The sequence below is a fragment of the Aptenodytes forsteri genome, unplaced genomic scaffold (assembly GCF_000699145.1).
Source record: "Aptenodytes forsteri isolate BGI_AS27 unplaced genomic scaffold, ASM69914v1 Scaffold51, whole genome shotgun sequence".
Classification (NCBI taxonomy): Eukaryota; Metazoa; Chordata; class Aves; order Sphenisciformes; family Spheniscidae; genus Aptenodytes; species Aptenodytes forsteri.
In genome coordinates, this window is record NW_008795495.1 from 3,499,786 (window position 1) to 3,521,350 (window position 21,565).

The following is a 21,565-nucleotide window of genomic DNA, read 5'->3' on the forward strand; positions in this document are numbered from 1 at the left end:
GCACCATGTCCGCATCGTCCATCTCATTCCCCTCTTCCACCCCTCTGTTACAGCTGCTGAGGTAGACAGGCTTTCTCTTCCCTGCTCTCCTTCTGCCCATGCGACCTTTCCTGTGCCACCCACACAGTGGCTTAATTTGAGCAGCAGCAGAGCTTACAAATTTCCCCAGCACTGTGATTTAAGCATTCTTGTGGTATTTAGGAGCTGCAGCCTAAAACCCTGACAGTTCAAGAACTGTCCCATTTCCAAGGTGAGATGGCTAACACCGAAGCCCAATAGGTTAAGGCCCCTCTGGGAATTTCAGAAGAGGCTGGGCATCTTGTCTGGAGCACAACAGATCTTAGGTGAAAGACATTTCCTGACACTGAGCTGCATCTGAGCCAGCTCAAAACTTTTCTTTGCGGGATTTGACAGCAGACCAGGATGTTTCTGGAGAGTAAACGTCTAGTGGGTTAGACAGTGCTGGAGAGTAGGCATTCTGGATCCCTGGGATTTAGGCACGTGGATTTTGTCAAAGTCCCAATATAATTTTGAAAGGTGTATGTGTTGCTACTAATGCCTGCTCCTCAAAAAAATCTGGCAAAATATTGCATGTGCTAATACCTGTATACCTATCTATATACCTATATACCCATATACCTATACCCATATACCTACTGACTTTGATTTTCAATGAAAACCCTGTATTTACAGGACTAAATGACGAGTCTGCATCAAAAGGCCCTTGGCATGCAGCTCGCCACTGTGCATTGTACACTGCAGCTCCGTCCCAGGCCGAGGTGCCAAACACTCTGAAGTTCAGCCATCCTGGTACCGTAAATGGGGAGATTCATTCCTCCTGTGTAAATAGGAGACAATCTAGCTTCCAGGTAGCACAGAAAAACAGAAGTGAATGCTTTTCCCCTTAAAAGAGTAAAAAGCATCTGTAGAGGGAAGACCCATCCTTTAAAAGCATGAAAAATATTTAAATTTGGCAGAGAACAAAATATTTTGAAGTGATGAACACAAAACAGGCACTGACACCCCTACTGAAACGTGACACTGGTTCCAGGATGTTCAGGCACTCCTGCTGGGACAGATAATCTGCATTTAAATTACAAGATTCAACCATATGTCTGGCTGGGAAATGAAAAGGTTGGAGTGATAGATACCACCTTGTGCTTCTGCTGTTGGAGTCTTTCATCCTGCTCAGTCACTCTCACGCACCGTGATCTGTTCCAGGATAAACTCTCTTCCTATTAAATAATATCCGAATGTCTCCAGGGCCTGTTTCAGAACTGAGCAGTCTCTTTTTTCTCAGAAACTATATATCAAATCTTTGGTGGGAGCAAGCTTTTGACTAATATTCTCCTCTGGTTATTTAACTTGTAATAACTTATCAGTTTAACCCATGCAACTTTTATTTGAGGTTTAGGCTACGACATATGATTGGAGATTCGTACCGTTCAATTTAGGAAAAGGTAAATCTTCCTCGTTTACAAAAAGGGTACACCCTACCCCCCCACTCTTGGGTGTGTGTGCATGTGTTTTAAAATAAGAGAGCAATATTTTCCTATAACTCAAGTAATTTTTAGGGTTTTTTTTGCCCAGCTGGTATTGATTAGCCTTCGCCATTCTCTTTCAGTGGGAAAAACATATTTTTGTTGCACCTTCAAGTCAAAACAGCATCTTCTTTGTAGCTGCTGGATGTATTCTGTGAGGGCTTGGATTTTACTTCTTTTAAACTGTGAGAAATTACTATTATAATATTTCCAGTAATTTAGTTGCACGTCCTGAACAAAAATAGAATTGGTGAGAAAAATCTCATTTTTAGTATTATGAAGAAGGAAAAATAAAACAGCATAAGAACAAAGATGTCTGAAATAGAGAGTCTTTTCCCACATTTTCAGTGTGTTACTGTTTCTGGACTTTTTTTTTTTTTGACGTGCCATTGCACATGTCTCGGGTTTAAGAAACACAACGTAACGCAGGCTTAGTGATTTGATGATGGTACCAGCGAGTGGTAAAGGCACTATCTGGGTAAAGAAACCTGGTTGCTGTAAAATCAGAAATACTCCCAGAATTTATAGTCTTCATTGCAACCCTCGGAGGCAGCCGGGGAGGACACTCTGCACAGCATCAGCGCGTTGCCGTCCTTGTAAATGCCGCTTGGAGTTTGATGGGGACATTTTTAAGCTACACGTGCAAGGAGCTGAGCTGAAAGCTGGCGCGCTTCAGAGGGAGAATCTGCTCACGAGATCTTCCAAGGATGATGACAACGCGGCGCTTTCCCCGGGGAATTTTCTGGAAAAGACTGGTTTGCAGGTGAGCGAGACAAAGGTCAAAAGAAGCCTTGCTGTGGTCTATTTTCTGTCCATCCGAGCCGCTTGCTGTGGTTTGCCCTCCCTGCTTTTGAGCCCCTGCTGTTGAGCTGAGCTCCTGGCTGAGCCCTGGCCAAATCGGTGTGGCGTGAGGAGCGTCACTATCACCGGTGGTGGCTGGGGGGGGGGACTCCCCGTGGCCCCGGGCTGCTGCTCGGCTTCTGCTGTTCAGCCACCGAGGCGGAGCTTTGAACTCAGCTCTCACCTGCACATCTCTGTGCTTTTGCTGCCCGGCTTCTGCTGTCTTCAGCCACCGAGGCGGAGCTTTGAACTCAGCTCTCACCTGCACATCTCTGTGCTTTTATCACCACTTCGGAAGAAAAGGAAAAAGACCATTAGTTTACACCAAGTGTGAACTGATAAAAAGGGATGTCCCTGTGAATTGCTCGCCGAATTGTCACTGGCCTCTAGCAAGAACAAAGAAATAGAAGAATTTGCGTAATGACTCTGAAGGTACTTATTTTCATATACTTTTTATTGTTGTTTTATTTCAGGGCAGTTTTAATTAAAAGTAAGCACTGGCAATAATCATATGGTATATGCTTCCTTTTGGGAGCTTTGAAAGATCTTTTCTTCTTAAAAGAGCCTGATAGTGAGGTTGATAAATCATCTAAATGAGCGTGTATGAAAACTTGTAAAATCTAATTTGATGCAGAATTTTTCCACACATGGCATATATCCTAAGTAAGTGTTTTATAAGAGAGACCAGAGAGTTTTATGGAGTGTGGTTTGGTATATAGTATAAATACATATAATTTTCTATATATGCCATACACAAAATACTATAGGTACCTGTTTAAAGGAAGACAGCATGACAAACCTCTAGGAGCCACAAAGTCTACCTAGGACGTATTACGCATCTTAACAATTGCCTAATGGATGTGCTGATGCCAAAAGAACCCTTTGGGTCTTTCTGAGAAGAATACATACATAAGCTTCCATGAAATATGTCATCCCTTTCACTCATTTATACTAAGGAAATACCAACAAAACACTGTGTTTAAATAGCTTTAAGGATCTGATATAAATCAACAATAGCCAGGAAATTTAAGAAAACCAAAGCCTGACACTCCCTCTTCAGCACATTACACCCTGTTTTTGCAAAGCGAGTTAGAAGCCTTGGGTATCCCTCCTCATTTTCAGTTCTTGATTTATGTCAGACCTTATGGGAAAAGTACCAGCAATAACAGAAGCTTCCACCTCAGACCTTGCACGGCAAGCGTTAAAGATGAAATCACAAGAAGTCACATGAGCTTTACATAAAATATCAGTAATTTTTTGGCCTGAGAGACCATTACCCAGCGGCTGAGACCGAGACCCCCGCTCTGCCCGGCAGCAATCTGTGGCACCCCCAGCTGCCTGGCCAGCGCTGGTACAGATGCAGTGCCCTGCAGAAGGGAGGGACGCTGTATACAGCTGCCAGAGGAGCAGCCCTCCAAAGCCTGTGGGACATTTTCCATGCTGGCTTTGGTTCACTGGCTGGGGTGATCCCCGGGTGGCAGTGCTGCCTGTATCGCTGCTGCCAAGCCCTTATGCTCCCAGTGGTCCCCAGAGCTGGCCTATGGTCAGGGTGGTACTGCAGTGCAGCCCCCTCCACACAGTCACGCTGCTGGGAGAGGACCCTGGTGCCCAGTTTTCAAGCTTCAGTATACATTTCAGTATGTACATATTGGCATACGTAATGCCAATACACAGTCAGTCTCAATCTTTCCTCCGATGCTACCCAGAAAGTTAAATCATTGCAAGACCCACTGTTTTTTTGTTATGGATTAAGACAAGTTGAAAATATTTCATTCCAATGCAGGGTTAGTTGATGTAGGAGGATTAGATTAAGGCTTTTTTAACTACCCTTTCCCCCCCCCCCCCCTATTGCAGTGATAACTGCTTGGCATCAAGCCCCAGCACCTGCTTTGGACCCATGGAAAAGGAAGGAGGCGTCTTCTCCGAAGCCTTCTGGGCACCTCTAACCCCAGCAGCCTCATCCTACCCCTGCAGCAGCTGCTCCCATCCTACCCTTGTCATCCCAGGGTCCTACCCTTGTCGTCCTTGGGCCCTGGGGATTCCTCCCGGCTGGCGGCAGAGCTGTCGCCACCTCTGCAGCTGCGGGAACACCCTGGGAAACAGAGAGGTGGGCCAGGTCCTGAGGACTCAGGGCGAAACAGGGTCTGAACGAAAGCCCCGGCTCCCTTTGCTGCTTCGTCATTCTAGTTACAACGTTGATTCATAGTGAAACAATTTGGTGAAAAGAAAAAAAAGACTTCCCTGTAAGAAGATTTCTTTTCATTGTCAACTTTCACACAGTCAGAGGAAGAAATCCCCTAGGCAATTAGAGCTTCTAACATTACAGGCACAAGGTCTGTTTTGAGAAAACAAACACGTCAGCATTTTTAAAGTTATTTTTTCAACCTTTAGACGCATTGGCAAGGCATCGATTCAGTGAGGTTTTTTTTACATGAAGGCATATAGACAGGAAAGCACAGTACCAGCTGCGAGTGCAATACGCCGCTGGTCTGTTAATGATAAAGAGCAACAATGCGAAGGAGCCATAAACCAGACAAAGCAAAAGGAGGAGAGAGGCATCCACAGAAGTGGGTGTGTGGCAGCTACCCAATTATTGGAGATTTCCCTGGTACTAGTATCTAAAGTCATTAGCGTAAAAGCAGCATTGGTTAGGGACATCTGCACAGCTGTGAGTAGCTGAGGGGTTTTGTTTTGGTTTTTTGTTCCAAGTCCTGCTTTCCATAGTGGCAGTAGTGTAAAAATAAACTAAAATCAGTTTACAGGGAAATGTATAAACGCAGTATAATAATGGCTCCACTCTTGCAGCTTGCACCCTCTGTCTATTAAAAATTAGCCCTGAATTTTCATAATATAACTTAACAAAGATAACAGCATTTAAAAAGAAACGTGATCATTTTAAGCTTTTATCTTAAAATTCTGCCCTCATTTATGCTAAGTAGCCCCTCTGACTTAAATCTGTTTATTACAGTAAGGTGAGTTGCACTTGTAGCAATCAGTGGAAAACATGAGATCATTCCTACTAAAATAAAAATTTCAGTGTTCCCATACATGTATTTGGAGAGAGTGAAAGATCCAGCATGTGTAATATTATTTTCAGCCAGCTTGGTGAATTTGTGTTGTACAGGTAAAATAGGAAACCAAAATATAGAGTTTGAAAAAGGAGAGGAGAGGAGACTTACTTTAATAAATACATGCTAGAGCCAGAAGCTATCAATTTCATAGCATTTCTCCCCTGAAGTGTATCTGTGACGTGCAGAGTCAATAGCGGAGGTATTTCCCAAACTCGGCCCCCGACCTTGCAGCTGGACCCTGTCCCTGCACAGCCTCCCGCTGGCCCCAGCAGACTTTCAGACAAGCCTAGATGGTTGCGCGTGCAGATGTGATAACTTGACCGGTGAGCTAGATAAGACACGTTTCCTAACCCAGAGGGCAAACAATTTTAAGGGCACGTTACTGCCTCCCCTCCACAGGAGAAACCTGCACTTCACCCAGGACGTCTCCGCTTGGGACAGCCGTGGTTTCAGAGGATGGCAGGGGGCTGTCATCCAGAGGCAGGGATTCTGCATGGCAGCTCTGTGAACGTGGCAAAGGACTGGAGGGAAGATATGAAGAGAAGATGAAGCTGTTCAGCACTAAACATGTTTATTTTAACTTCTCTGAAGCTTCTGAACAATCACTAAGCAAAACTCCAGGGTATAAATCACAGTGAGAGAGAGAAAGAAAAAGGGCAAGTGAGAGAAAGTCATTACTTTGATTGGCAATGAAAGATTACTCAGGATCCATAACTGTGTTTACCTAGCTCAGCTCTAAGTTCACCATTCCAAAACCCTCGAAAGAAACCCACGTTAAAAACAAAAAACATACCAAAAAAGCCCAAAGCGTTCACGGGAAAATGACTTGTGTAACGACAAGTGGAAATTTGGGGTTCGCCGCCTATGCTCACACTGCTACATTTTCTTTACTATTAAAAGCATATTTCATAGGATTCCAAGCTTTCTCTACTAAGAGTTTGAATTACAGAATAAAGGCTAAAATGAGGAACATAAAGATAGGTATCTGATTTTTTTTTTCCTCTTCAGTTTCATGTCCTTCAGCTACGCCTTAGCGCAGCCCAATTTACAGTATAAGACCGGAAAGTCAGTACTAGGCACACAGTTACAATAAGTACTGTTCTCACTTGCTCACTGTAAGCTCCCTATTTCCTTCTTAGAAGTTGTTTTCAAAAGGATCTGCTTGCATAATTGTGCAGCAGCAAGCCCTGGTAGCCTCAATCCCCGAGAATGTTTTCAATGACCTCTTCCTGCCCAGTTTTTCCATGAGAGAGAGAGAACTGTTGGGAAAGGGGGAGCCGACAGTGCTACCAGAGGGTAAATGAGTAGACAGATGCAGAACAGAGATTAGTGTTTTCGTAAAAAAAAAAAATTTTTTCCTTTTTTTTCTCCCTCGTGTTAGGATCGCTTTTAACCCACCCTCCCCCCCCCATTTTTAACATTTCATGTCCTTTTGGTTGGCACAGGCCTTCCAGCAACAAAGTAGACCCTAATTTTAGAGGTGAGAATATTCAAGCAGAGGAACGGGCGCGTTTCACCCACACAATGGCTGACGGCATCAAACCCAGACTGTGGATCAGTCCTGGCCATGAAGAGGCCGGGTAGCTTTGCAGTGACAGTATGAGTCAACGTGGCCATTTGCACGACAGATAAGTAAGTGCAAACAAAGGGTGGGAGGGCGGTAGCTAGAGCATCAAAAATGAAATGTCTGCTTCTGAGGGGAGCCGAGCTCGCTAATGCAAACAAACCTGTACCACATGTGTAGCAAATCTAGATTTGTTTATTTACAGTATTAATTTTGGTTATGGAGAACTCTTCAAAAACCTAAGGGCAAAATGACCTTGAGAAGTTCACATTATTAAGAATTAATTATTACCCTCTGACAGACCCCATTTATCACCATGAAAACCAGATACATTAATTAGAGCACTTCTGGCATCGGAGCGAACCTGTTCCCTTTGTGTTAGATTTTGGTTTAGATTTTGTTCCCAGAGGGAGCACAGGAATTCTCAAATGTATCAAAGAGCAGTTTAAAGATTTTCCACTAAGATGAGTTTAAAAGTTTTTTTTTTTTGTCCCTGAATCAAGCTCCATAATAACATCCATAATCAAAGAATTATCTTTGCTAGTGACAGACAAAATTCATAATCAGAGTTTCGGTTTTTAACCCTGCCTGTCACCTACAGCACTGACACTGTGGACCACGGGGTAGATGATTATTCAGCAATTAACATTATGTGATGTTGCTGAATGCAGCATATTTCCAGTAGCTTAAAAACATGCCACGCTGTGGCAATGCAGAGTAGGCAGCTTTTAAAGTTTGGATTCAATCTAAGTGAAAGTCTCCCATGACTCGTTCAGCTTCTGCCATTACCTTATGTATTGTGATAACGGTGTAATGCAAGGTAGGGATTTAAAAGGACAAGAACATAAATGTTTCTCCGAGATTGATGGCATTTTGCTCGTTGCCTGTGCGTCAAGAGGATGGAGGGAGCTTGCTGTGTTGCAATTTCCCACTCCTACTCCTAAATGAAAACTTCACACTTGGATCAAACCCTGTATTTGTCTCCAGGACAAAATTTCCTATCGGATTAAGACCTGCAAGATTTGGTCCCATAGGGAAGAACTCAGGAGTCCTCAGTAACATCCCGAGGAGCCCTTACGACTTTGTTAGCCACGATCAGCTGCAAAGTCCCCACCATCGCTTTGGTCACATTTTTCCCTGGATGGGAAAAAAAAAATCCGTGCAAATACGATGCCCCAGTGCTCCGTACTCTTAACTATTCACCCCAAACGGTCTGCCTCTTTAAATGAAGCACAGGCCGGAACACGCTATCTGCTTCTCAGAAAGCCGAAGGTGGATGCGTGCCAGGGATTTGTGCAGCTTCCTGGCTTTGCTGATAAAGAAGGGCCACTGTGAGGTAAACCTCTGCTCTCTCCCAACACGTTTCCTCTGCTGCTGCCCAGAAACAAGGGACCCGAGAAGACACGGAAAACATGGAGACCGCGGCACCAGAGCCAACTTCCTGCGCAGGAGGAGGCCTCTGAAGAGTTCGCGCGCTTCTACATTTAGAAATGTGAGCTTCGAGCCCGAGCGTTTGCACCAGCGGGTGGAAAGTATGAGAAAGCACACCTAATGCTGAAAGTTAATGATAGCATTTGACCGTGTTAACCAGTAAATGACAAGGCAGGGTCATGGGAGTTAATTATTCAAGTAAGTGACTGCTAAAAGAAATATTTAAGAAATGCTGGTAGTTTGCACTGACTGCAATGGAAAGTGACTAATCATTTCAAAGCTTAACCTTGACAGCTCTAAGCAGACCCTTCTTGCTCTTTTTCTAGTTTTGTTTTTTAAATCAATACTGTCTACCTCACAGGCAGAACATTAAAGGTTTTGCAGCAAAAAGAACCCCAAGCTGGCTAGAAAGGCACCTGTGACATGACAAGAGCTTCAGGAGAGAAGCAATCTGGTTTAGAGGGGTTCAGCTTTGGGAGAAGGGGGCTCTCGCCTCAGCTCCCGACCTCCCGCGTGATGTGGGGCCGCTCTCCTCGCCTCTCGGAACTTGTGTATTTAGGTTATAACCTCTTTGGGGCAAACTCTACCTTGTTTGTACAGTGCCAAGCACAGTCAGGCCCTGCTCGCCGCTGATGTCCCTCGGCACTGCCATGATATAAACACTAACGAAAAGAGACTGCTCATACCCGCGTAGCCCCAACTGAATCCACCACTTAAAAAATTTCATTATTTTTTTGGTGCCCGGATAATTTAAAAAACTCCCAGGCAAAATACAATTACTGCCCTGCCATAACCGCTAAGCTTCTGCGGGACATAGCTGCATAATTTTAAGAGCCAAACATTCCATTAGACCTCTTTGTTTCAACAACCAAATACCAGAGAGGGAGGTAATACTGACAATGTATTTTTCTTCTTATGTATGCTGAACTGCTTTACAACTTCTAATACTGATATATGAGTCTACAATATGAAAAAAAAAGGCAAGTATAAGCTAACATTTTATAACAACAGTACAGCACATAAACAGCACTCCTCATCCCAAGTGTACTTAAATCGGACATACAGTTGTCACTTGACCTCTCAGGGAAGTGCAGCTATCTCCAGACTGGGACACAGCATGTGTTTAATAAACAATATTTGAGGTTTGGACATGGACAGGAATCATTTTTTCCCACTTACAGCTCTGGTAAGGATAAAGCAAAAAATAAACGCACATTTAATGTGTATACACCTATTAAGATACTGGAACTAAGAGGAAGGCAGACTTGGAGAACCTAAATATGAAGAAAATATTATAGAGGGTAAAAATGAAATTTGAGCTGGAAGATGAAAGGGCAACTAAGTGAATATTATTTTTTCTTAAAAAAAAAAAAAGCCTTTGAGGTTATAATCTGGTTATTTAGAAGCCTGGCTTTACCCTTATCTGAAAACCAGAACTCCCAGCGTTATTTGTGCCCATCGCTGGGGTGGGCTCTGCACTGGAATACATCCTTTGGGAATGCCTCAAAGGGAAGACTGCAAAATCCTCGGTACTATTGCCTATGGGAAAAAATTAATTCCTCAAGAGTAATTCATTCTCGATGTGTAGCATGAAATCACGGAGGTTGTGGGAGCTTCCTATTCTTCCTGCTCGTGTTGTAGGGGTGCTAGAGAGGTTATCTTACTGGGTTCTCAAAGAGACAAGGAAGTCCACTTGTAAGATGAGTCAACATGTAGGCATGGTCAAGCCTTCGTTAAATGTTGCCTTGCATCTGTTGCCCAAAATGGCTCTTCAGCAACAATCCACAGTCCCCTGGGTATATACTGCAGTGATTACCCTTGTCACAAGTTTAAGTCTTGCTGCCCAGGGTGCCATTGTCCCTGGAACTCCTGGAACAGCTTTCAAACGGTTGGCATGATCTAGAAATGGCCTGTCCTTCCTGCTAGTCCACCCTTGTGAGCACAGTTGCCACCTCTGCAAACAAACATGCAGAGCTGGGAGAGAGAATATTCAGGCTGAACCTGAGGACAGTCTCAGGTAGCAGTCCTTGGCCTCCTAGCAGGGACCATGAAAGCTAAACTTCAGAAAAAGCAAGTAAATAGAGATGTTCATTCGGATAATCAGAGGACTTGTAAAGCTGGGTTACCACAAAGATTGCTGGCAACACTGAGTGACAGACATATGACCCATTCTACCAGAATACATGAGAGGACAGGAGAAAGTCCAGGACCACGCTTGTGACTGAATGCCATTTTCTGTATCAATGGAGCGGTCCCAAATGTCACGGAGAGCTATCAGTGGCCAGAAGGAAGGAATCTCAGCCACGGCTAGAAAAAGTGTACTCAATGAGCAAGGCAAGGGTGGTGGGAGGCAGGGGGCGTAAGTATAAAGAGAACCTTTTGTGCAACTCATACCTGAGAACAAATATAGAAGAACATAAAGAAAATTTAAAGTTATCATTGCAAACAATCCAGTGGCAAGTCAGCCTACATTAAGGGTAAGCTTGTAAAATAAGCATGCAAATTAAAGATTGCAGAAAGCAGAGGTTTGGTTTTCAAGTCCTGTTGCTCAAGTCAAGAACAATTTACTCTCCTGCGGTACTTGGACTGAGGCAGAGGGACGCGGTAAAGGCAGCGTGGGTGGTTCATAGTGTTCACTTTGCTTTGGTCTAGGAAGCTAGGAAGCCACAACCATTCTTTGATTGTAGACTTTTTGTTGCTCTAAGCATGAATGTTGCCTTTGTCCTCTAACAATCCAATTTTTGTGTTTAGGAAGACAGTCTTTGACCCTTTTCTGGACTAGGAATGGAAGCCAACTGAAGCAGCGGGATGCTGTTCTTCCAAAACCACTTTGTGGTGCTCTCTTTTGATGCCATTGCTGGCATCATGCAAGCCAGGGTGATTTCAAGCTACTTTGCTAATTTGCCTTCATCAGCCTATACCAATGGTGATAGCCACTGCTTATAATACATTTTTTCAATCTTCCCTGCACCATTCTTGCACTCATTCCCTAGGAATAATTTCAGCTGGTGGTTATAGATCTTCAGCTCAACATTATGTGTCCCAGAGCAGGCAGAGGGGACGAAGAGTGGCTCGCACCATCCTTTCTTGATGTCACCCTGCTTATTTTTCTGAGTATCTTTATGGGGAAACTTTCAGTCAGTTTTGAGGTTTCCTTCCTTCTGTAAACCTACCGGCTTTAGATAGCGTGGCAGGGTACATACTGTCAGATAAGTGTTGGTACTTAGATGTGCCTGAGCTCCCTTTATAGTCATTGGACATGATTCGGGGCAACAGCCACATATTTAGTGCATTTTTAGGAACGGCAAGGTATCCACAGTTCTGTCTACCTGTCTAGCCTCCAGCTGCCACTGCGGAAGGGTCTTCTGTGGGTCAGCCCTGGGTCACATCTGCCACCTCCACATGGACATCTTGGATACCGTAAGTGATCTCAAACAGCACTAGATCCTTATCTGTGGACAAATAAATTAAGCTCCTATCTCACATCATCTAGCTCTGTCTATATTTACTGGTAAGAAATAGGTGTCTGTTTATGTCGCCTGTCTGAGAATGGGCTGGTGTGCCCCCTGGGGATTCCTGTCTCTACCCATTGATTTAATAGGAATTTAGGTGCGTAGGTGAGGTGCGATGACTTATATTTAGATGGCTATAGTGAGGTGAAATGAATCCCATCCATACTGGCACATGATTAATGTTGGAACAGTAAGCACCCTGCACTTTGCTCTTAAATGTCATAATAATTTTGGTTAGATTTAATGTGTTTTAAAAAGTGTTTCCACTTTTATTAAATTGATCATTGTTAATTATAATCCAATAAATTTTAGAAGAGGATTTAAAGGATAATGATTTATGCATCTATGTTCAAAAATCAGAAATATCAGACAGCAAGCCAGCAAACTCCTACTGAATTCAGAACATGCATTTGAGAAGTGATTTCAAATCCCCATGCAAGTCAAAGAGAGGGAGAAGTATGTACAAGACATATTGCTATATTGTGACAAACCATAAAGAAGCTTTCGGCTATATAGCATCTTGACAGGCTGTTCAAAATCAGGTGTTTAACCTCACTCTTTACCTTGATAATCAGGTTTCCCTCTTTGCTTCACACATATATTACGCCATCCTCAACACACAAAAGAAAAAAAAAAAAGGTGGTTATTTTCTTTACTGAGAGCCAACTTTGTCGTGATGCACCCCATCACTCTTCTTGTCTTTTATCATAAGAAAAGCATCCTGTACTTGCTTGTATAGCAAACAGATCTTTCCCAGCAGTAGTCCTGATATCCGGAATAGGGATTTATGAGGCCAGGAAGCAAAGTGTAGTCTTGCCCCTCAAGAATAACTGCTAGTGTGTTAATCTGAGAAAAAAACCCACCAAAAAAACCCAAACCCGAACATAACATTTTTTTCTTAAGTCCTGTCTCTCTAAAGATATGGGCTTTACTTACTTCCTCTGAGCAGTCAGCATTCACGTTAGTGACACAACCTCACTAATCCATTAATGCTTATAAAACTCCATAACAGTACTCAAAAAGTATTTGTAGACTCAAAAATAGAAGTCAGGGCATATCCCTATTATAAACAACACCTTTTTTGCAATGTTCATTCCACAAATTTAGTTATTCATTGCTCAGTCACACCTAGCAAGGTAGTCTTTCTGGACAATAAATACCTACAAGACCTGGTGTTTTTCATGCATTATCTGTATCATCTACTTTTCTTAGATTGCCCTATTCTGAACACTAGTCAAACAGCTGCTGCAGTTACTGAATTTCTCCTGGTATAACCCACTCAGCTGCCGTGTCTCAAAAGAATTCTGCTGGTCTGCTGAGGAGCTGCACGTGAGATGCTAGAAGGAGTGAGGAGGTGCAGGGAAATATCTAAAATGTCTAAAAACACCCAAGAAAAATTGAATTCTATCAGATAAAATAAATGTACCTGTGCAAACTTGGCTCTGAGTTCTCATAATTCTCTTAGTGCACTACTGGTATTTCACAGCTTGTTATAAAAATGCCTCATGGAGGGCACTGCGAGGAAATGAATGGTGATACTTGTCCACGATGTCTTGGTCTTTTTGTGAAGATGCATGTCGTGAGCATAGGCAGCGTGCACACTGCATCAATGCCGGTGGCTGCACGCTACCAATAAAACTTTCAAGGTATAGAAGTGGACTGAGTTGGTTTCTGTTATTGTTGTTTTTCTAAGTTAGGGAAATACAGGATCTGGGACTACTTCCACTGACTAAAATGACAGCAACAATCAGGAAAAAAATAAGCTGACAGACACAATGATTATAATGATTGTAATTCCTCTCAGAACCAGTTATCTGTTGTACTACACCTAAGATCAAGGTGTAGCCTATGTATATAAATAAAAAGCAGGAAAAAACAGGTGAAATATTTGGGGCTAATTACATGCTGAATGTGTCAACTGCAGAAATATTGGGCCAAATTTTCAGCAGCATTGCTACACATTGGGTTTGATTGTGTCATTCTTCAGCATTTCTCTAGATCAATTGTCCTCAAATCACTGTATTTTTGAGTAGATACCAGCCTTTGTGCCCAAATTCAGTGAAGGTATAATAAGCGTAACAGAGGAAAGTGATTTTTTTACTTCAGTTGATCACCAATTTACACATGTACCCTATGCTGTATTTATCCTTTTGGCAAAAAAAATGTCTAACAATAGCCATTACTAGCAATAGGAACTCTGGATGAAGGGACCAGCTTAAAGAAAATCTGAAAATGAATGTGTCTTTTGAAGACACCTATGCTATTCAAAGGTCAGGCACACGCTGCTCTTTCCTTGCTTCTTAATAACGAACCAGTAAGTTTGTTTCATGGTAACAATAACAGCCACTGTACCAAATTCAATCCAGCACTCTACATACAGCGATACTGACATCTGACGATACTTGTGACAGATTATTATGGTCCTCCATCATCAAAGTGCAGTAAAAATTCAAGGCTGCTGTAAAAACTAATTTGGCCATGAAACTGGCCTACAGTTATTCCCCCCACCCCCAACTACTGCAATACTGATGTACACAAGTCATCAGACATGACTTTGTGAGGGTATTAGATGTACATAAAGCTTGCAGAGAGAAACAGGGTTGCTACAAAATATTCCAAAACCAACTACTTAAAGTGCATCTTTTTACATCTCCTGTGTCATTACAGACAGTACCAAGAGAAAGTGACTTAGCAATATCTAGGATGTTTTGAAAACCTACTACCAGTGAGCTGGTAATACCATTTCACCTTTCATACGGAGACTACTGACTCAAAGTCTGGCCTGAGTCAATCTCACCAAGAAAATGATTCTAATTTAATTGCTGATCTGAAGTAAGTCAGTAGTTTTAGTGAAAACCCTAAGGATGAAAGTCTTCATTACAAAACCACAGCCATCCCTAGGACTCCTCTGGATCCTCAGAAAAGGCGAAGGAACTGCATACTTAGAAGAAGAAACTGGTCATTCGCATCAAGTTAGGGAAAAGCTAGGGACGCTGTGTGGTGCTGCTGGTGGCAGGGCAGCGTAAGAAGCTGTATCTCCTGTCAACGGAAGTCTTTTCTCTGAGACTTATCAAAGGGACTAGTACTACATTCATTCAGTAAAATACTGATTTGGAGGTCAAAAAAAGTACCGTCTCCTGCTAAGGAGGGGAATATAAATATAAACATAAAGGGATGTAAACTATATCCTTGGGTTTTGCCTCGTTTGCTTAATCGCTTTTGTATTCTCAGTTTGTAGAGCATCTGTATAATCCGTACATGGTAATAAGTTCATGCACAAACTTTAGTACGCACAGTGCTGCAGAAGTTGAACAAACCTTGTCAATCACAGAACACAGGAAAGCCTGTTGGTGGAACAAATTTGCTGCATGCTTTAATTGTAGTCAAAGAGGGCTAGCTTCCCCGAGATTTTCATGGTTTGTTGTTCAACTAGGATTTCTTCCATACATCTGAAATTTGCTCCAGGTTATACAATGTTTTGTGGTCCATCACAACATGGCATATCACCAATTGATAATATATAATCCACGATGAAAATATGCCCTTAATGCTCCATGACAAATGGAAAGAATTTGGGTATCTCATTTAAAACAGTAGAGGGCAAATGGAATACAGCCCAGCTCCGTAGTTTAAATTTATCCTTTTCGTTAAAGAGAAAGGGGTATACAAGTAAGAGGTATCTGAAACTTAGATTATTCCTAAGAGGGAGTCAATGGCTTAAGCTCTTCTGAGTTGGCTTGCCCATTTTTTTAACTTCTTCCTACCCATACTTATTTCTCTAATAAATGTGCCAGTATTATTTTGAATATGCTTTTATGATATTAAAATAGGCCTTCTGGAAAACTCATTTAGCATTTAACACTTCTATAGAATTAGAAAAACAGAAGAGAAAACTTTGCCCTCTTGAAATCAGTGAAAACAGCCCTTTTGACTACTCAAGACTGCAGTTGCACCATTTTTTTATTTTCTTTTAACACTCCACAGCATGATAGATGCAATGCCAACACAAAGAAAGGTATATGGTCTCTACTCCAAACAGCAAGCATTGCCAAAGAGAAAATTTTCTATTATATTCTACGAACTAGTTTCAAACTCTATGGCCATGTGGTGTTTAATAAATTCTATAGGCTTTTAAAATGTTATCCATAGATTCTCTCAGTTTAATTACTTTTAAAAATCTATCATCCTTTTCCAGGGATCTGCTTATTAATATTAACATTATAGTGTTAATACTTTTTGGTTCAGACTTCTTTGTAAGTAGTACAGTGTGACAGTACTGTAGGAGAAGAATTAATTATAATTTTAAATGTATCCAAATATTTTGAAAAAGAAATAAATAGATTTGATTACTGCATATGATCTACTTAATGCACATGTAAGTAGATGTTTAAATACTTTGCATTTGCAACTAGAATTGAGCCTTTTTATCCTACCTGCAGCTGGGCTACAAACCGAGTGCATAAATAACAGGTGTTCTAGTTTCAGTGACTTATTTCTCAGCTTCCTCAGGGACAGTTAAGCCACTAAATATTTCTCGTATGCGCCTTAAAATATAGAGTCTCGAATCAAACCCCTGTCATTGTGGAATGCCTCATGTTGAGATTAACCATTCTCTTATTTGAAGATTTTTCTTCTGGATCAGTGGCTGGCTGGTCTGGAACGGCCAATGTTCATGGCCGACACTAAACAGGCACAAAAAAAATCTCATTTTCTTTCACCAAAATTTGACTTTGTTTTCATGATGCTGCACAATGCATTTTAATTAAAAGGTTTTAAGGAGCTGAAGTGAGATAGAGCCTAGAAGCTATTCTACATTCTTCTGTGCCTTTGAGTTCTTCCCTTTTCTTCCCTCCTCTCCTTCCACCATGTCCAAGACGGACGGCATTGCATCAGTGCGGTGGCAGATGACCAACAGTGCTACATTTAGCTGTTTGTAATAAACATTCCCTGAATGATGGGAAATATTTCTGCTTTGGGAACTAAGTATGATGCCTGAATGAGCAAGAGACAAGAACTGAAAATCAACCCCAGGAATCTTGCATGACTCTGCAAAACTTTATCATTAAAAATCATTGTCACTGGTAAAGCTGGGATTATTTGTACTCATATAAATTCACCTTTGCTGACTGAAGCTTTAATTATTGCATTTTGAGGCAGACTTTTTGGTATAGTAATACAGTTGAAGACATTTCATGATCATAATTAACTGGAAGACGTAACATTGACTAAGGACCAAAATCAACTCAAAATCAATATGAAACACGGATACCTCATGGGACCAAAAAGGTAACAGTAAGAGAGTATTCTTCACTGAGTAGGTATATTCCTAGATGGTTTTGGCCCCTATGCTGTTGAAATTGTTATCACAGACCCCTAAAGAAAAGACAAAAATATATTCCACTGGAGTAGCAGAGATATAGTCAGAATGAAAAGTGATAAATTTCATCAGTTTTGGGATCTTCAAGAAAAGGCTTCCATCCCTTACGACAACCGATGATTCCCATGCATGAGGTAGCTGACTATGGTGAGAAGGACATGGTTCTTTCAACTGCAAAAGGGAAAAGCCTTATGAGCAGGCTATTATATTGGAACTCGGACACTTCTTACAGAAGCACAGTTAGAGCATCTCAGCTGGATGCTGAAATGGATTAATTCTTAGGAACTTTTGAAGTTAGACCACTCAAAGAAACCAAAATGAGAGTGAGGCCTTGAAACATAAAATGCTCAGATGTATTTGTCATGTTCACCAAGTCTCCAGGGGAGCAACGAGACGGACTGACGGGTTTCTTTGTGTTAGTCAGCAGTGCCAGGTCGAGAAGGCAGTCCAGTGACCACCAGGCATATGCGAGGCCACAGGCCAGGTGCGAGGTCAATCCAGGATGGCCAAGCAACAAGTCAGGCTCAGTTGGGCAGAGGGACACCTCCAGCATAGCTCAGGGCAGGGCTGGGTGCCCGGGGCTGAGCTGAAATGGGGCCCTTGGGCCATGGGCAGGGTGTGGGGGGAGGCCCCAGGCGAGGCTGGTCAAGGCCAGCAAGGCCCTTTGGGGCCTGGATGGCAGCCTCATAAGGCTCAGCAATTAACATTTGTTTTGGTTTATGCCAGAGACCTTCTCAGGAAAGATGCCCTCAGCACGATGGCATTTTCTGGCAAGATTGCCAATCTGTATCTCTTACTATCATTTGTGAAAAGGGGTCACCCATCCTTTCACAGTATATATGAAGAGAGATGTTCTCACACAAGCATGACATTGTCTTCTGAGACCATTATTCCCTGATGCATAGCATCAGTTTATGAAGTCATGGCAGCTCTTGGGTCATGAGATCATATCAGGCTTTTTATCCTGCCATACTCTTTTCTTTATACAGCAGACATCAGGTTTTTGTAGTTTTCAGCATCCTGTCAAGTCAAATGTCAATGGATGACAGCCTAAATTTAATCATTGCCCTTCTGTAATTTAATCTAAATACAGATCAGTCTGGTTCTGCAGGTTATTTTACAGTGCTTTGTTATTTTGATATTGTTTTCTAACAACACTTTAGACTTGAGATAACAAGGATTGGCAGTTACATGACTCCATTCCCCACAAAATTCTTTAAGTTACCGACAAATTTTTGTGGCTTGCTTTTCGTTCTTTCTACAGCAGAAAATAATTTGTTATGCCTAATTGCCTACTTAGTTGCAATATTTTCTAGTAAAGCTATCTTAAGAAAGTGAAAATAGCAAGCTAGGACAAATACTAGTCTCCTTCAGCCAGCATAAACAAACCTATGCCTACCTTGCTCCAGGGGTCCAACAATTTCTGTGGTGCCAATATGAGCTCTTTCATTTGCCTTGGCCTGTATTTTTGGCATATGCAACAAACTTAAAAATACTTCCTTCTAATTTCTTGTATTTCCAATACCTAAGTTCCCTTTTTGTAGCTTTTGAAATAATTTTTGTGCAAGATCTTGGAAACGTTATTTTAGCGTATTTAGAAAAAATCTCATCTAGTATTGTGAGGACCATCCATAAATCAATAGCAGTAGCTGGGAATATGCTATTATTATATCATTATTATTATTTTTTTTTTTAGATATCGTAACACAACAGTAGTATTAGTACTTTCCTTAGTATCTCACCCCCACCAGTAATCCAAATAGCATCTGAGATCACACAGTTTGATATTTTTTATCAGGTCAACAGACACGTAGTCTGCCTTTAGACTTTGCTCTGTTGCACTTTTGCCAAACCTCCATGCCAGGGATGTCTGACCTTTTGAATCAGTGCTGGATACCTGTTCTGGAAACCTCTGCAGTTTGCTCTCTCACACTACTTTCCTGTGTCTCATGGATGCAGCAGCAGCTCACAGGACTAAATATCTGGTAATGCGTAAATCCATTTCCGAAATGTTAAAAATACTTTTGCGACCAGATTAAATTGTCAGTTGCAGAGCACTGCTACTGAGAATATACCAACCAATGCATTTCTCCCCAGATGTGAATTCAATCTAAAATCCTATATGTATAGCTGAAAAAAAGGAGTGTCTTTTTTATCTAGAACGGGTGTTTTGAAGTGCTTTTGGCAATGGCAATAAGTGGTTTATGGTTAACTTCCATCCACACCTCATAAATAACATTCTCACTAATAAAGACAAAAACTTTCTACACCTAATTACTAAAGCCAGAGTCCCTCTCCATTTGCTGTCATCACCATTCTTCATTTGTTAGCCTCTCCAAGGCAGTGATCTCTAGTTTTGACAATATAGTTACGAGAAACATGAAAAAAAAAAAAAGTACCTTCCAGTTTGTTAAGGCAGGTCGGTGATGGCCTCAGCTGTACTTTCATTTCCCTCTACATATTGTTGGGTTATCTTCTTAATGAGGTGTGCTATTTCCACCATATGAAATTTACATTTTTGTTTCTTTGTTCTTTATTCCAGAAGCCCTAACTCTTTTCAAAGCTGCCAGGAGTCACTTGTCAACCTACTGTTTTTCTCACATCAAAATTTCATCTACGTATACCTTAACAACCTCTAGACTGTCAGAAAGGTGTATTTTCATGTGAAACATCTGTTAAAAACAACTCAGACGGTGATCCTCAAAAACAATGTTTCTCAATAGGAAGGAAAATGGTCAAAAAACTACTTCATTTTTTTACATCAAGCACAGAAAAATACTTCCAACTCTTCTCTACAGAAACGTATACCCTAGTCTGTGGTGGAAAATGTTCCAACTTTACAGGTTTCGTTGTTTTTGACCTATAGAGAAATGAAAGATTCCACCGGTTTTTTCCACTGTGCTTCCTGCTCTGGCCAGGACGTTGCACCCATGCTACCCATTGTTTCATTTGCTTTCCTCCTGCAGAGCAGCAACTCTGTCCTGTTCCAAAGCAGCTTCTGTTTCAGGATGAAGGGTGTTCTCCCAGGAATTTGAACCTGAGGGCGTAGGAGAGTGGCAAAAGGAAGGCAATGATGTGGTTTTCTCATCTATGTTCTGAAACCCGCTGAGATCTTCCAAAGTCCCTGGAAGACCTGCTCCAATGCTTTTGTCCTGTTCTGTCCAACCTAGTCTGTATGAATGTTAAGTCCTACATCTTAATTACGTGTTGCTCATTTAAGTTACCCCTTCCCTTAGCCCCTCAGCCCTGTAACTCAGCCCCTCAACTTCCCTTCTCACATAAAAGAAGAAAAAAAACTTCTAAAAGTGCAAGACTGTCTTGGTGGGCTTAAGACTTTGACAGATAAAAACCAGCAAATCTTGCTGCAGTTGTTGGAAAGTTTTCTTGTGTCTCCATTACCATCACCAGTGTGGGGTTGGCACAAGGGAATGTGTGCTTGTGCCTTGCTGTGCTAACGCAAAGGCTGACAGCCAGCCTTAAATCACCAACGAAAGCGGGCTTGAATAAGATACAATTCCTGTACTGAAGTAGATTGTGCATGGGCATACATTTCCTCCTGTCAGTTCTGCTAAAGGGTGATAACCTCTTACAAAAAGACCATAACAAACAGCTGGGAAGCAGTAACATCTTAAAGCACCTGAACTGTTTGCTAAGCGAAGCTGAATGAAAGCCCTTAAATCAGTCACAAGTGCTTATACTTCCGTTTTTTTATTTTATTCTTGGTTTAAAAACTTATCACTCATATTTTTCATTTTTATATGGAGTAATATTTTCCTCCAGTTTCTACAGTACTTCCACAGTCAGCCTCCTCTACTAACGTTAACTGAACTGCAGCAGGTATACCTCTGAAGGGATTGTGGCCCAAGGATAAGTTCACACTGGAGAAGGTACACCTTGAAGCATCAGTGGCTGTGCATGAGGTCATGCTGGAGCACCTCAAAGCGTGTGGCCATGGATAAGCCCACGACAGAGCAGGTACATCCCTGGAGGGATTGCAGCCATGGGTAAGGCCATGTTGGAGCAGGTTTACTTCTGAAGGGACTGTGGCTGTGGGTAAGGCCAGACTGGAGCAGGTACATCTTTGAAGGCATTGTGGCCCCTGGAGAAGGCCGCGCTGGAGCAGGTGCGCCTCAAAGCGACTGTGGCTGTGGATAAGTCTATGCCGCAGCAGGTCTACCCCTGGAGAGACTGTGGCTCATAGATAAGGCTCCACTTGGAGCAGGTACAAC